Source organism: Oryx dammah, unplaced genomic scaffold (genome assembly GCF_014754425.2).
Source record: "Oryx dammah isolate SB20612 unplaced genomic scaffold, SCBI_Odam_1.1 HiC_scaffold_18, whole genome shotgun sequence".
Lineage (NCBI taxonomy): Eukaryota > Metazoa > Chordata > Mammalia > Artiodactyla > Bovidae > Oryx > Oryx dammah.
The window spans coordinates 25,046,834-25,063,492 of record NW_024070202.1 but is presented as its reverse complement, the minus strand read 5'-3'; the positions used below and the strand labels follow the sequence as shown (position 1 = coordinate 25,063,492).

At 38.0% G+C, this 16,659-nt stretch overlaps 1 long non-coding RNA gene across 1 annotated transcript in view; it reads left to right on the top strand.

Annotated features, from left to right (window-relative positions):
- Window positions 1-16,659, top strand: part of LOC120878036 — a 37,797-nt gene that overhangs the window by 6,045 nt on the left and 15,093 nt on the right. The window contains exons 2-4 of the long non-coding RNA XR_005724443.1: window positions 10,816-10,964; window positions 12,642-12,732; window positions 15,230-15,327. This is a non-coding gene — a long non-coding RNA (uncharacterized LOC120878036). The remainder of the gene's footprint in view (window positions 1-10,815; window positions 10,965-12,641; window positions 12,733-15,229; window positions 15,328-16,659) is intronic.

Below are 16,659 nucleotides of genomic sequence, written 5' to 3'. Positions count from 1 at the left end.
GGAAACCTATATGAAAACACTGGTTGTGTCTTCCTGGATACAGAAAACAAATAGAGCTTTTGAAAGAGTTTGCCAATATGTGCCTGCCAAATAAAATATTGTTTTATGAAGTCAGGAAAAAACTAATTTTAAAGGTTATTGTAGGTTATTTGTGGTCACTTCTGGTGTGCACACACCATGATGTCATCCTGAACTCTTCTCTATTTATATTTCAGTCTTAGAAGTCTTTTGTCTAAGACTTGATCTCAGCTACTAGAGACATCTAAAATACTCTTATTATTCAATACTCATAAAAATCTAGACCAAAAAAAGTTAGAATAGATGGAAAAAAGTCCCAGCCAAGTCCAGGCAAGAAATCATTCAGGCAGATCCGTCTTCTGAAATCATACCTACGGCATAGACATCTCAGGACACAGTTGCTGGAGAACTTCTCAAGTGACTGGAAAGTAGCCACATGTCCAAATGGCTCTCCTGGAAAATGATTGCCTGTCGAGTGGGGGTAGATGGACCCCTGCCAAAGACATATCTTCTGAGGAAGGGGAGCAGGGGGTTCCTTGGGCAGTCCAGTTTCTCTCTCCTCCTGGGTGGACCACTCGCCTGTAATTCCCAGATATGTTTCACTTTGTTTACATGACCTCCTGTGGCAATTTCAGTTCTTCACTGTAGCAGAGTTGATTGTTTTTTGGTGGGAATTTTTTTGCTTGGAAAACCCCTTTTGTTGAGGTAGTCCTCAGTAAACTAGGAAATGTCAAATAAACACTGGATCAAGATAGACTAGAAGGCCAGTGAGAACAGTTGAAAATGGGGGAAGCTAATAAATCTCTTAAGAAAAAAAAATTTGGCAATTGGAAAGAACATATAGGTCCACTGATATGGTGGAAAACTGACACTTTCAAGTTTATTAGGAAACCAAGCTGACACCCTTTGCATCGTCTTCAAATTCATTCGAGTCTTAAAGTAAAAATGCCTTTCAGCATCTTGATGTATCAGGCACATTGATGTTAGAAAACAGAGGAAATAAGTACATTACAGACACTCAGTACAGTGTGTGTGTGTTAGCTGCTTCAGTGTCTGACTCTCTGCAACCCTATGGACTGTAGCCCACCAGCTCCTCTATCCATGGAATTCTCCTGGCAAGGAAACGGGAATGGGTTGCCATTCCCTTCTTCAGGGGATCTTCCAGACCCAGGGGTCTGACCTGTCTCTTACATCTCCAGCATTAGCAGGGTAGGTTCTCTACCACTAGTGACACCTGGAAAGCCCATTCAATACAGTGCAACAGGGAAGAAGCTTGTGGAGTTGCTGGGATGAAGGAACTGTCATTTTAAATTCAGTGATCTGGGAACACCTCACTAGGAAAGCGAAATTTGAGCAAAGCATAAAATTGTGGCAGGAGCAAAGCATGTTGCTAACTGCAGGAGAGTGTGACGGGCAGAGGGACAGGAAATGATGAGCCCAAGCCAGTGGGACACATGGTGTGCTGGCATAATAGCACAAAGACCAGTGTCCATGTCACGCGTGTTTGTGAGTATATTAACTTCATCTGTGCATGTGTGCAAGGGCACACCTGTCCTCCATACATAAACACACTTTAAAATGCATGAGAGAAAATACCATATTTTGCCAACATAATTTTGTCACTAAATGCGAAGGTGTCCTATTTACGATGCAGGTTTAGACGAACTGTTCTTTGAAAGTCTGCTCTTTGTGTGAGAATGGAAAGCATACGCAGGTCCAGTGAAGAGAAACATGAATTCTGATGTATTTGTGGTTATCATTGTGGTGACTATATTGTGCTAATGTATATTTAATACTCCAAACCTATAAATATATTTCATCATGAGGTTGGCAATGATTTCTTACTGATCTGTTCTTTTGGGGAAACCTCATCTGTGAAATTCTTTTCTTCTCTCTTTGCATACCTTTGAAGATGATATGAAATGTAAGATTCATTCAGTTCTGATAAAGTAAAGCTTTAGAAAATATATAGTAAAGACAAGACATGGGAAAATGTGAAGAGGTAGTCACATGACATAGTAAAATCAAACCTGGGATATCATTCATCCCTTGAGTCAAGTTCCCTACTGCACTGTTTGCCAAAGTGGGATAGTTTTAGAAAGGTATGGTTTGGGGTTTCCATGTTACTGGGTTGCTATGTATTGGGAGGAGTCTGTTGGAAAGAAAATTGGAGAGGAGACTGAATTACAACTAGCAATAGGAAGACGAGATTGGAACTTTCCTTTTTCCTTCTTTTACCTGTAGGAGGAAGAGAATGCATGTGGCCCCTCGATGAGTTTGTGCTCTTTGAGAAAGTATGCTGCTGTTTAGTTGGTAAGTTGTGTCCGACTCTTTCATGACCTCATGGGCTGTAGCCCACCAGGCTTCTCTGTCCATGGGATTTTTCAGGCAGGTGTATTGGGGTGGGCTGCCATTTCCTCCTCCAGGGGATCTTCCCAGTTCAGGGAATCAAACCTGTGTGTCTTGCATCTCCTGCATTGGCAGGCAGATTCTTTACCACTGAATCATCAGGGAAGCCCCAACAAAGTCTGGGGAACTGTGCCCTTTTGATAGCGTAGGTGGCAAAGCACCCAGTGAGGCATATGCTCCCTCACTAGCGGACAAGTTTAATAGCTTGCCATTCCTGACCTTACATGAAGGGGGGTGGATTTTGTCCTCCAAAATTTCCTTCAGTTGTATAGCTTCTTTAAAAAATAATAATGATAAGGGAACTTGATACAAGGTTAACTAGGGACAGAAGGGGACTGGCTTAGAGATGAGGTGGGCCCGGTGGTCCTGGATCTCTGCCAGGTTCACTGAATGAACCCCATACCTGGAACAGGTTTGTCTGTCCGTGGGTGTGTTCCAGTTAGGAGGGTGTACTGCCCTTCAGATCAGATGGCTGAGCTGCCATCTCTGAAGCCCTGGAGGGATCTCTAAATTCCAGTTGTGCTCTGGCTGTAAATTAGCTCGAATGATCCCAGAGACTTCAAGTTGCCTCTTTCTGGTCCTCCCCATGATTGACATGCAGCTCAGCTAACATGTAGTGATGATTATAAAATATTTTACAAGCTGTAGAAGAAACTTCCTGCAGTTCAGCTCTCGTGTTTAATTAGATTCTCTTCCTGCGAAGGAGAAGAGATAGCATTATACCTCATGATATGGGATAGCATTTATTGATGAAGAATAAAAACAATGTGAAGTGGAGGATGTCAGATAAGGCTGGACAGCCACTAGTTAATTAATTACGTGAACGATAAAAGTTCTGCACAGGAGTCATTTTATATCAGTTTTGTGATTTATTTACCCATCCATCAGTTCAGATGAAAGTGGTTCATTTTAATAGGAAAAAGATCACCTAGCACAGGAGGGTTTATAATGAAAAACAGTGGTTCTCTAATCCACGTCTTTTTCTACCAACAGTCCTGCTCCAAAGAGGCAGCTACTTGGAGGTTCTAATTTTGTGTTCTGCTACTTGTTCTTATTTTTAATCTAAAACATTTATTTCCCTAAGCCTACTCTTAAAAAAAAAAAAAAAACACAAATTTTTTCAAGAACAGTTTAGGTTCACAGCAAAATTGAGGTGAAGTTATAGAGATTGCTCATAGACCCCGACCTCACATACTCATAGCCTCCCCTGTTAATGAACATCATCCCCACCAGACTAGAATAGTTATCACAATTGATAAATCTATATTAACATATAATAATGACCCAAAGTCTGTGGTTCCCTCTTGGTACATTCTATGGGTTTCGACAAGTGTTTAATGACAGGCATCATTATGTTATCATACAGAGGATTTTCAGTACCCTAAAAATCCTTTCGGAGAAGGCAATGGCACCCCAACTCCAGTCCTCTTGCCTGGAAAATCCCATGGACGGAGGAGCCTGGTAGGCTGCAGTCCATGGGGTTGTGAAGAGTCGGACAGGACTGAGCAACTTCCCTTTCACTTCTCACTTTCATGCATTGGAGAAGGAAATGGCACCCCACTCCAGTGTTCTTGCCTGGAGAATCCCAGGGATGGGGGAGCCTGGTGGGCTGCCCTCTGTGGGGTCGCACAGGGTCGGACATGACTGAAGGGACTTAGGAGCAGCAGCAGCAAAAATCCTCTGTGCTTTGTTTAATCATCTGTTCTCCTCCCTCAACTCATAGCAACCACTGATCTTTTTATATCTCCATAATTTTGCCTTTTCCAGAATGCAATATAATTGAAATTATACAGTATGTAGGCTTTTCAGATGGGCTTCTGTGAGTTAGTAATACACATTTAAGTCTTTTCATGGCCCGAGAAGTCATTTCTATTTAGTAATGAATAATAATCTATTACCTGAATGTACTGTAGTTTATATATCCATTCACCTCCTGAAGGACATCATGGTGGTTTCCGTGTTTTGGAAATTATGAATAAATTTCTATGCACATATGCGTCAGGTATTTGTTTGGATATGTTTTCAACGTTTAGGAGTAAATAACCACCATTAAGTGTGATACTAGCTGTGGGCTTTTTTGTAGATTATTTATTAAGTTAAGGATGTTCACCCCCTCACTCATTGACAGTTTTATCATAAATGGGTGTTATTTTGTGAAATGCTTTTTTATGTATCTATTGATGAAGTCATGTAATTTTTCTTTTTCAATCTGTTGAAGTGATAGATTATATTTATTTTCAAGAGCGGAATTAGCCTTGCATATCTGGGATAAATCCCAATTGGTTGTGGTGTATAATTCTTTTAATACATTGTTGAATTCAAATTGCTAATATTTTCTTGAGGATTTTTGCATTTATGTTCATGAAAAATATTGATCATTAGTTTTCTTAAGGTGTCTTTGTCTTGTTTCAAAATTATGGTAATAGTAGCTTCAAAAGTGAGTTAGGAAGTACTTTCTTTGCTTCTATCATTTGAAAGAGATGATAGAAAATTGGTATAGTTTCTTCTTTAACTCTTTGGAAATATTTACCAGTGAGCCCATCTGAGCCAGGTGCTTTCTACTTTTGAAAGCTGTTAATGAGTGACTCAATTTCTTTAAACTAGATATAAATCTACTCAGATTATCCAGGTCTCTCTGTGTGAATTCTGGCAAACTATGTGTTTCACGGATTTGGTCCATTTCATCTAGGTTTTCAAACTGTTGGGAGTTGTGTTGTCCATAGTATTCCTTTATTACCCTTTTAATGTACACGGAATCTGTACTGATGCTTCCTCTTTCATTTCTGATAATAGTAATATATATCTCTCTTACTCTTAGTCTGGATAGAAGCCTATCAATTTTACTAATCACTTAACAGAACATTTTAAAGTAACTATTGTTGTTTAGTTCTAAGTCATGTCCAACTCTTTTGTGACCCCATGGACTGTACCCTACCAGGCTTTAATACAGGAGTGGGTTGCCATTTCCTTCTCCAGGGGATCTTCCTGACTGAGGAATCAAACCCACATCTCCTGTGTTTGTAGGTGGATTCTTTACCACTGAGCCCCCAGGGAAGCTCCAAAATCAACTACACTCCAGTACACTTTGTTTTAACATTCTCCATTGATTCCTTATTCCATAGATCAATCTTATTGACTTTGCTCTTTGTTGTTGTCCAGTTGCTCAGCCCTGTTTGACTCTGCGACCCCACGGCCTGCAGCATGCCAGGATCCCCTGTGCTTCACCATCTTCTGGACTTCGCTCAAACTCGTGTCCATCGTCAGTGATGCCGTCCAGTTATCATTTCCTCTGTCGTCCCCTTCTCCTCCTCAAACCGTTGTTTGTTTGTTTTTTTTTTTTTCTGCCTATGTTGGTTTTAATTTTCTCCTTTTTCCTAGCCTGCTGAGTTGGAAATTTAGATGGTTGATTTTTAAATCTTTCTTCTTTCTAATATATTCATTTGATACTATAAATTTTCCTCCAAGCACTACCTTTTCTGCATCCCCACACATTTTGATAAGCTGGATTTTCATTTTCATTTTGTTTGAAATATTTTTAAATTTCTTCTGAGATTTCTTCTTTGACCCATATGTTATTTACAAATATATTGTGTAATCTCCATATATTTTGGGCTTTCCTCAAATACAGTTATCTTTCCCAAATGTCTTTGTGTTACTGATTTCTAGTTTAATCCCATTGTGTCTAAGAGCAGGCATTTAATGATTTCTGTCCTTTTAAATATGTTTTCAAGGTGTGTTTTATGGCCCAGAGTATCATCTATCTTGGTGAAGTTTCCATGTGAATTTGAGAAGGATGAGTATTTTTTTGTTGGATGAAGTAACATATACATGTTAATTATAATCCATTGATTGATGGTGTTGCTGAGTTCTGCTCTGTCTGAAATTAATATAGCTACTTTCGCTTTCTTCTGATTAGTGTTTTTATGGTATACTTTTCTCCATCTATTTACTATTAATTTATATTTGTCTTTATATTAAACGTGGCTTTCTTGTAGACAGCATATACAGGATCTGTGTTTATAGATCCACTCTGACAATCTCTATCTTTTGATTGGTGCATTTAGACATTCACAGTGATTATTGATAGAGTTGGATTAATATCTACTATGTCCATCATCATTTTCTAACAGTTGTCCTTGTTCCTGTTTTTGTCTGATATGTGTTGATTCTTCTGGTTTTCCTTCCTATGATTTTGAGTATGAGTTCAAATTTTTTGGAAGTTTATCTGGGAATTTTTTAAGGCCTTGGTAAGATAGGTACTCCTCAGAAAAGATATGAAGTTTCTGACTGCCTATGCTTACTATTAGTGTTGGACCACTTAAAAATGAATTCATGACTTAAAATTCTTTATGCTTTTTAGGTGATATATCATTGGTTTGTAAAATTCATTGAGAAACTATTTGTACTTACGAATTCTTAAGAAAGTTAATTTTTTAAAGTTAGAGGATAATTGCTTTACAATGTGGTGTTGGTTTCTGCCATAAAACAACATGAATCAGCCGTAGGTTTACATATGTCCCCTCTGTCTTGAACCTCTCTCACCCGCTACCCTCTTCCACCCCTCTAGGTTGTCACAGAGCACGGGGTTGATCTCTCTGTGTTATACAGCAGCTACCCACTAGCTGTCTGTTTCACATATGGTAATGTATATGTTTCAGTGCTGTAAAGAGAGTTGTTTTTTCCCTCTGCCAGCACCAAGTGTCAATTCAGGCAGTTTTTATTGTTATCATTAGCAGAAAAGGTGTAGGTGGTGGTATTAGAAGTTGGAGGGGTGGGGTGAGGGTGGGGAGGCACGAGATTGTAGAAGACAGTGTTCAGCTATATATTAATCAAGAATATGGCACCATGCCTCTCCAGTTTATGCAGGAAGATCATCTGAAGAGTTCCATATTGGCTTGGCTCTGGGGTTTATGTTTCTCATGACGTGAAATCTTGAAAACTGTAGTTCAAGATTACCTGGGTTTAACAAATATCTTCAAGGTAAAGCCAAGTTTTTGCTTCACATAATCCTTATCTCTTTATAGCATACTCACAAATTCAACTGATGCTGTGTACACTGTATCCAGCATTTTTAGTTATTTTCAGGGCAAGTTATGTTACGGTATCTAGGCTGCCCAAGTGCCACAAAATTAATTCTCTGCATCCACTTTTTGTTGTTCTTTTAAAATTCTCCTTTAATTTCTTTCACTGTTATGAGTGTATTCTTTATTGTTGTTGTTTTTGTGGTTATTGTTTTACTGTGATTTTAAGTGGGGTCCTACAAGAAAGGAAAGCAAATATGTGTGCTCAAACTCCTTAAGCTACAAATTATTAAAAGTCAAACTTTAGTTAGAAACTGTTTTTTTTTTTAAGAAAAGACAGTAACTATTAAAAATGAATATTTTTAATTATTTTAAAAGTGTGGTTTTAAGTAGACTAATGATAAAGGTTTCTATATTGGACTGGGTATATGAATGTTTAGAATATAACAGTTAACATTATGCTAATGTGATTAAATATATGTATATAAGTATATACATAATTTGTTCTTTCAACAAATTAAAAAATCTTTTTAAAGCATGTATTATATACCATATACCAAATGAAGATATTCATAGAAAGTATATTACTCAATATAAGAATTAGAATATTTTCGTTTGAAATGTATTTAAAGAATTGGATGAAGCACAAGCTGGAAAAAAGATTGCTGGGAGAAATATCAATAACATTAGATATGCAGATGAAACCACCCTTACGCAGAAAGTGAAGAAGAACTAAAGAGCCTCTTGGTGAAAGTGAAAGAGGAGAGTGGAAAGGTTTGCTTAAAGCTCAACATTCAGAAAACTAAGATCATGACATCCGGTCCCATCACTTCATGGCAAACAAATGGGGAAACAGTGGCTGACTTTATTTTGGGGGGGGCTCCAAAATCACTGCAGATGGTGACTGCAGCCATTAAATTAAAAGACGCTTACTCCTTGGAAGGAAACTTATGACCAACCTAGACAGCATATTCAAAAGCAGAGATATTACTTTGCCAACAAAGGTCCATCTAGTCAAGGCTATGGTTTTTCCAGTAGTCACGTATGGATATGAGAGTTGGACTGTAAAAAAAGCTGAGTGCTGAAGAATTGATGCTTTTGAACTGTGGTGTTAGAGAAGACTCTTGAGAGTCCCTTGGAAAGCAAGGAGGTCCAACCAGTCCATCCTAAAGGAGATCAGTCCTGAGTGTTCATTGGAAGGACTGATGCTGAAACTGAAACTCCAATACTTTAGCCACCTGACGTGAAGAGCTGATTCATTTGAAAAGACCCTGATGCTGGGAAAGATTTAGGGCAAGAGGAGAAGGGAACAACAGAGGATGAGATGGTTGGATGGTATCACAGAGTCGATGGAAATGAATTTGGATAAACTCCGGGAGTTGGTGATGGACAGGGAGGCCTGGCGTGCTGCAGTCCATGGGGTCTTAAAGAGTCAGACATGACTGAGTGACTAAACTGAACTGATGGATACTTTTCTATTTTTGAATATTGTGCATAATTATTATTTGAAGCTAGTTATATAAATGCAGATTTTAAAAATGTATTAAGTCAAAATATCTGGAAATAATATGAAATTTTGTTATTCTTTTATGAGTACTGGTATGACAGAGATTTCCAGCTTCAGATTAGAACACATACATTAACATTTCATGAAGAAAGGGAAACTGGATTATATTTATGATATAATAGATAGTAAAATAAATACATACTAGATAAGACTAGTTCTCTGTGGGTTTGGCCCACGTAGACACATTCCCTGGACAGTTGACAACTACTCTTTTGGGAACTGTAAATATTTTTTAAAAATTATATGTGTGTGGTGGGTTTTTTGTTTTGTTTTTGGGTTTTTTCTTTTTTTTTTCTTTATTCTTTTTTATTGCTACTGTAAGCTCTAAAATAGGATTGGCTATAGCTATAGCACCATCAGAATTGGTAGCTTTTTAGGAGATATTTACTAGATGGAGAAATTAGGTTTTTTTTTTGGTCACACTGTGTAGCACACGGGAGCTTAGATCTACAATCAGGGATCAAACCCATCCCTCCTGCAGGGGAAGCACACAGTCTTAAGCACTGGATTACCAGAGAAGTCCTGTAGAAGGTATTTATTATTTTTAGAAGGTATTTTAACTCAGAGATGAGACTTTTGCAATGGAAGTTTAGGGGTTCTACCAACAGCAAGTTCTTTCCTTGGAATGACATTATAAAACAGTATAGAATCTTGCCAAGGTTTCTTTGTTATTTCTCATTGAAACACTATGTAAATTTGGTGAATTATGAAAGTAATCTGTAATGTGCTCCAGTTCATTATTTTTTGACTATTAAAATTAGCATCAAGCTATCATGCATACCTCCTTGGCAATGAATTTAAGTGAATAAATTGAAAATGTGATATATTTGCATGATCACACTAAAGCATTATCTTATAGAATATTTCTTTATTAAAAGTAATAAATAATAATAAGTTAAATCTATTTATTGAAAGTATAGATGAACATTTGCTGTAGCTACCTGTTTCCTACCATGGTTTTTGGTGGTTTTTTCCCTCAGGGAATAACACCCGTAAGTGCACACAATTTAAGACACAAAGAAGGTGGAAGCCCTACTGTTAAAAAAAAATTATTAGCATAAAACAGCATGTCTTTTCATTTTACTTTAATGTTCAAAATAATTTCTTCATATTTAGAAAGATGACATCACATAGCACTATAAGACACTATGTTCAGTTAATAAAAATTTATTAGTAGATTCCAGTTTAAGAATGATCTACATTTTTCTCCATGGTATAGCAAGCACAAGGTTATCCTTATCAAAATATCACCCTTATTTATATTTCTATGTAATTTCTTATGAGTAGGAGAAAGTTTGAGTTGAGTTAAGCCAGATATAGAGTGGAATGCATTCAATCTCAGATATACCCGTGGGAATGCTTTATTCTAAGTTTTCTCATAGAATTTTATATTCTCACTGTTGTATACTTGCTATTTTTTGTTTTTCATTTTTGTACATTTCCATCGGACTATAAGCTTCATGAAGGCAGGACCGAACTTGTCTGGTTCATGTTATAGCTCCAGCACTTATCACAGAATTACTGTCTCTCAAAACAAGCTCTCAGTTAGTAGTTACTGAATAGATACTTGACTCAGCAAATTACTTTTTAATATAAGAGAAGTTTTTACATTTTTTTTCTGTAGTGAATAAACTCATAATATCTGTTCCACACAGATGGCTAAGGAAAACAGAAAAACAATCAGGAGAAAATACAGGTATACATGGTTTTCTAAGCTTCCAGGTACTTATACCCTCACCTACAAAGTTTTGTTTCATCGATTTAGGCTCTGGGTGTGCTCACTCGACCTTGTTTTTGTAGTTGTGCTCGGCTGAGTCTCATGGCTACAGATGGAGCAAAGGAGCTAAAATGAAGTAGGAATTGGAAGAACAGAGGAGAAAAACTGGATTTTTGCCACCAATATTCATCCTTCACTTACCCTGAAGACCATTTTCTAAGACGGAGGCATGGTAGGTCTCCTTAGAAATAACTGACGAGATTAAGGAACAAAGAATACAAGCCAAATGTCCTGTAAATCGAGGAGCAAGGCTGTCTGATCCAAGCAGACACTGTTATGACATCCTGTACCTGGATTCATAAAATTTCCTGTGGGAACCACATAATTCAGGCCAAGGATACCTCTGGAAACATTTGTCATTTGTTCAGCTTTCGAGAATGGCTTTGTGTTAGACTTGCAGTGAGTGGCATTGAATATTATAGTTTTGGTAAATGACCTAATTGTCGAGAGTATCATAATGTAAATTGCTTATTTCAAAATGACATTTTTCTGTGCCTTAGTAGCTTCTTAAACTTTCACCAATGTTAATAATTCAATTTGGAGACATGTCTGACGGGGAGAGAATTCTCTCTCCCATGAGTCACTTCAATCACCTGCCTAGTTGATGGAGCAAAAGTACCCATTTCAAAAGTGAGTGTGGAAGTGCAGCAGAGTGAATGGAAGGACCGGAGGAGGAAGCTGAACTGGATGCTAGTCTTCGCTCTGTCGCTTAGTATATATGTGATAACTGAGTTATAAATAGCTGTTCTGCTCCTCAGTATCAGACTCTGTATTTATGATCCGTCCTGCCTCACCTGCTTCCTCAGAAATAAGACCATGAACATGACATCTCTTTATACTCCAAGATGCAACGCACGTTTGAGATGTTACATTTCAGTATCAAGGTTGAGTGTCAAAGAACTCAATAACCATGTCATTCAGAAACAGGATTTGGAAGGTTAGTGGCTATGAAAATAAGAAGGTGAGAGACTGATGGTTCAAAGGGAAGCAGCAGCACCTATAACAGTGTAAGAATCAGAAGTCTTAAACTGAAATTCCGCAACTAGGAGGAAACAAAGATGAGAGGGCTGGATCCATGTGTGATTTTTGTTCCTCTGGCTAAGAACTACAGTATTATTTCTTAAATGAAGCCTGTTGTTGCTTAAGATTGCCAATGAGTGACTTACAAGCCCAGGAAGACGCATCCTAAAAGTCTTTATTGGTTGACTTTTCTGTAATGGTTCAGTTCAGTCGCTCAGTCGTGTCCGACTCTTTGCGACCCCATGAATCGCAGCACGCCAGGCCTCCCTGTCCATCACCAACTCCCAGAGTCCACCCAAACCCATGTCCATCGAGTTGGTGATGCCATCCAGCCATCTCATCCTCCGTCGTCCCCTTCTCCTCCTGCCTCCAAGTGGTAATCAATTAAAAATATTCTTACTTGGGCCCTTGACTAAGATAGGTTGTGGAACCTAGATGCTGTAGCCAAGGAAGAAAAAACAAACAAACCATCCAAAGCCTCTCAGATACTTGGTCATTATGGATTGTTTCTTCACATGGAAGATGAGACCCTCAAAGCAACAATGCCAAGTAATGGAATAGAGCTGAGACTTCTTAAGTGAAAGGATATAATTTTGAGGGGGAAATTGATGGCAACTAGGCATAGGCTTTTAATAACCATCTTAACTAGGAAAGCATGGGGAAATCTCTCAAAACTTCATTTTCTTTCTTTTTTTTTAAGCATTTGATCACATACTTTTAACTTTATGACATTGAAGATTACATAAGCTTAATTTTAGGCAATGCTGTAGCTTCATTTTATAAGGAATTCAGATGATAGTCTGTTTCTCTTTTTTCTTTTTCTTTGAAGAAAGGAAAGAAGGATCATTTAAAGCAAAAAACGGCTTCCATTTATCTCTTACATGACATGAATAAAACAGATGTTCCAGGTAGGTCCTCAGGTAAGTGGTTCTGTGGTATATTTTTTAAGTATTTTCCATATCATACCTACCAGTATTCCTCTTAGAATTATGCTTTAGACATTACTTGGGTTGCAAAAAACCCTAATACACTTTTAAGAATCCCTCAACTTCTTCCTTTCTTGATTTCCACTTTTCCCACTCCTCTGCTATTAAAGCTACTTGAAGAGGTCTCAGTGAATAACCACTGCCATCTTCATATATTTTTGGCAGCCCACAAAATTTAAAACTCTCTTAAGCTCACACATTGCAAGCGTCCGCCTGCAATGTGGGAGACCTGGGTTCGATCCCTGGGTCGGGAAGATCCCCTGGAGAAGGAAATGACAATCCACTCCAGTGTTCTTGCCTGGAGAATCCCATGGACTGAGGAGCCTGGTGGGCTACAGTCCACAGGGTCGCAAAGAGTCGGACACGACTGAGTGACTTCACTTTCACTTTCAAGCTCACACCAAAAAGTTAGGTCTTACTCATTTCGTGGCGGTGAAAAATGATTACTAACATGATAAATAATAAAAAGTAACTTAAAGGGTTTTTGAGGGGGAATTTTCTTTATCTCTGAAGTTGTTTCCTGATAAAATAAGAATAATCCTCAAAAGAAAAAATATTGTGGTTTCATTAGAATTATATTCCTTGAAATGTGCAATAATATTCTCATGGTCAAATGTTTATTTCATGACAAAAATGAGGAATGTTGGTGTATTACTCTGCATTGTAAAGTGTGACAAGTTCAGAGTAAGCTAACTGGAAGCTTGGAAACCAAGGATGGATAGATCCTCAGATAGATTTTTATATCAGTGAAGAATTGCATTTGGCTTCTAGTGACAGACTTGTGTGATTTAAATATATATGGTTGTACACTTGTCAATCAAAGTATAGAGCTAGGCAGTCAGTGAGTTCAGTAGCTCATGAGTGTCAGGGATGCTGGGATACATTTCTTAGCCTTCTACTCAGTCCCCAAATGGCTGCTAGACCTCAGGACCGTGCAAGCAGTTTTTGAGAAAGAAGAAAAGAAGCGGTTTTTGTCAGCTTCATAAACTTTTCCGGAGGTCTCCTCCAACTGTTTATTACATCTTCCTTATGAGATATGCTTACATCTTACTATATTCCCTAAGAGCAATCAAGACTGTGAGAGACAATCTCTTCCACATCTCTCTCCTAGATTCTGGTGGATTTCTAGCCGTTTTGATTTTCTTTTTTTATAGATGCCTCACCCTGGTCTCAGCCTTCATTTGGACATGGTGTTCTGCTTTTATCTTCACATAGTGTCTGACTCCATGCAAATTTCTCATTTTATGAGAACACCATTCATATTGGATTAGGGCCCTAATGACTTCATCTTAACTTAATTACATCTTCAAAGACCCTTCCCAAATGAGACCATACTGGGAGTTAGAACCTCAACATATACTTTTGAAGGAACATAATTCAATATGTTACAGTTGGTGTGCAAATTACTTAATCAGAAAAATGAAACTGCAACCTCCACATTGCCACAACCTTTTTTTTCCCCTCCATTTTATGAAGAAATGATATACTATAGAGATATTTAAGCATTTTAAGTGCCAACTAAGTAGCATACATTGGAAATACTGCTTTTAGTGCATTATTATGAAAATATACAGTAAGTCTAGATTACAGGTGGGTTGCTCCTGACTCTGAAGATACAGATTTACTTCACATTATAACTGTACGATTAACCAGTGTTCACCACAATAGCTCACTTTTCTCAACATAACACTTTTTTGAAATTTTTTTCATTCCCAAATATACTGAAAACTATATACTAAATCAACAGTACATTTCCAGAAAAAGACAGAATTGCCACTTAGTTAACACAATCATTTATAATATCTTTTGCAACAAATTCAAATTAAGCTTCATGTTTGGATGAAACAAAATGTTGTTCTGTGTTAGTATGCCAGGTGGGAAGATGTAGCATCTTTTGAGTCTTTATTCTCTTCTGTACATGTTTCCATGTGTGTCCACATGTTCCACTGTTTTTAGGGTTAGCCTTTATTTTTGTCACAGTCTTAAGAAAAAGGAATTCTTTTCCAGGATTTAATTGTGCCGCCAAAAAGACAAAGTCAAGGTTTGAACTCTGGTACCTGTGAATAGGAGCTTACTTGAAGTAGGGTCTTTGTAGATGTAATCAACTTATGATAAAATCATAAGGGAGGATGGATGTTCATCAAACGATTGATGGCTTCCTAAGAAGAGGGGAATTTGGACACAGAGGGAGAAGACCATGGGAAGACAGAGACAGAGAATAAAATGATGTATCTACAAGCCAAGGAATGCCAAGGATTACAGGGAATCTCCAGAAGCTAAGAGAGAGGCCTGGGACAGACTCTCCCCTGGAGACTCCAGAAAGCGTGCCAAGACTTTTGGACTTGATTTTAGACCTTTGGCTTACAGAACTATGAGAGAATTAATGTCTGTTGTTTCAAACCACCCAGCTTGTGCTAGTTTCTTACGGCAGCCCTAGGAAACTAATGTGTCCAGCACATCCAACTGTGATGTCAAATTCCTGTCTGGAGATAAGCACCAACTGCCATCCTTGAAGCTCTGCCTGCCTTAGTGAGTAAAGTAAACTTCATGACAATTTGTGTTCAAACTTCGTTTTCCTTTCACACTGCTGTTTGTGTTTATTCACACTGTTTATATAAACTTGTTTTCATTGTTCACTTGAGATATATATATATATATATATACTCTAGTCTATAAAAATTTTTTGAGTATTTTGGATTAGAATGATATACCTTGTAATTTCTTTAAAATTAAGGAACTTTGCTTTCAATTTATGACTTTTCACTTTTAGGACAAGGTTTCAGGAACAAAGTTAAAATCATTAAATGAGCCATAGAGTTTACTATTAATATATGATTCTGATGATCACAACCTGAATAAAGAAAAAAGATATTTCTAGCAAGAATAAGGTAAGTGGTCATGTTGGTTTCCCGGGAAAATAATAATGTATTCTTGGAAGCACCACTAATTATTCATAAATTTTAAAAATACCAGTGTAAAGAGAGAGGAAGCACATGAATTTGTCAGGGAAAGAAAAGAGCAAAGCAGGAAATGAGGAAGATGTGACTTATGGAAAAGCAGCAATAAGAAGAGGCATGAAAATGAAGTGAAAGTCGCTCAGTCCTGTCTGACTGTTTGCAACCCTATGGACTATACAGTCCAGTGAACTCTCCAGGCCAGAACACAGGAGTGGGTAGCCTTTCCCTTCTCCAGGGGACCTTCCCAACCCAGGGATAGAACCCAGGTCTCCTACATTGCAGGCAGATTCTTTACCAGCTGAGCCACAAGAGAAGAGGCAGAGTGAGAAGTAACTGAGGAAAGTGTATTTTTACCATCATTCTTGCTCTCTGACAACTTTAGTTTTCAGCTCTGTTTATCAGATTGTTGTATAATTAATCAAATTTATTTTTTAGGATTTCATATTTTTTTATTTTTTTACTTTACAATGCTGTATTGGTTTTGCCATACATCAACATGAATCTGCCACGGGTATACACGTGTTCCCAATCCTGAACCCCCCTCCCACCTCCCTCCCCATACCATCTCTCTGGGTCATCCCAGTGCACCAGCCCCAAGCATCCTGTATCCTGCATCAAATCTAGACTGGTGATTCATTTCTTACATGATATTATACATGTTTCAATGCCATTCTCCCAAATCATCCCACCTTCCCTCTCTCATAGAGTCCAAAAGACTGTTCTATACATCTGTGTCTCTTTTGCTGTCTTGCATACAGGATTATCGTTACCATCTTTCTAAATTCCATATATATGCATTGCTGCTGCTACTAAGTCACTTCAGTCGTGTCCGACTCTGTGCGACCCCATAGACGGCAGCCCTCCAGGCTGCCCCATCCCTAGTATACTGTATTGATGTTTTTCT